Raw genomic sequence first — 913 nt, forward strand, 5'->3', positions numbered from 1 at the left:
AATGACAGGCACTCCCAACATGAAACCACTATTACAAATTACCATCTGCATTATTTCACTTCTTGAAGATGGCCCTTATTCTTGAGCTAACAGAATCTCAATGTTGTTTTACTTTGCGATTCTCTAATGGCTGATAATGTTGAGCACATCTTCATGTACTTATCACCATTTGTACTTCTTCCATGAAGTATCTATTCATTTTACTTGCCTATTTTTCTATTGGGCCTTTTCAGTGGGATTCATTTTTGGTAGGTTTTTTTTTTTTTTGTGGAACAGGGGATTTAACTCAGGACTGGCACTTGCCCAAGGAAGCACTTATTTTACTGAGCCACTTCCCTGGCCCTTTGGCAGTTCTTATGTATTGGAGATATTAGTCCTCTGAGGAATCACTATGAAACATTTTTTCCATGCTAAGAGTTCTTTTGACTCGGTTATTTCTTTCACAATTTCACTTACTGATTCTTAAGACTGTTTCCTATGCAATTGATTCTGTTCAGAAAGTCTGCCTACATCTGTGACTTCAGGTGTTCTATCTATTTTATCTGCCAGTAGGCTAAAAGTTTCTGTTTTAACATTTAATTTTTCATCCTTTTTGTGTGTGTGCGTGTGTGTATTTAGTGCAGGGTCTACAGGGTCCACAGGGTCTCACTACATCCAGTCTCAATCACCCTTTCAGTGCAGGCCTGCACAGCAGCAGGGAGATCGAACCTTTGACCCCTCTGTCTGCCTAAGCAGGCACTTTAATCTGCTGAGCTATCTGGCTGGCCTTTCATCTTTTTTTTTTTTTTTTTTTCCAGAACTGAGCATTGAACTCAGATCCTTGCGCTTGCCAGGGAAGCTCTTATTCCACTGAGCCATCTTCCCAGTTCCCCTTTCATCTATTTTGATTTTAATGAGATTTTGGTGAGTGATA

The sequence above is a fragment of the Octodon degus genome, unplaced genomic scaffold, assembly GCF_000260255.1.
Source record: "Octodon degus isolate 3935 unplaced genomic scaffold, OctDeg1.0 scaffold00028, whole genome shotgun sequence".
Lineage (NCBI taxonomy): Eukaryota > Metazoa > Chordata > Mammalia > Rodentia > Octodontidae > Octodon > Octodon degus.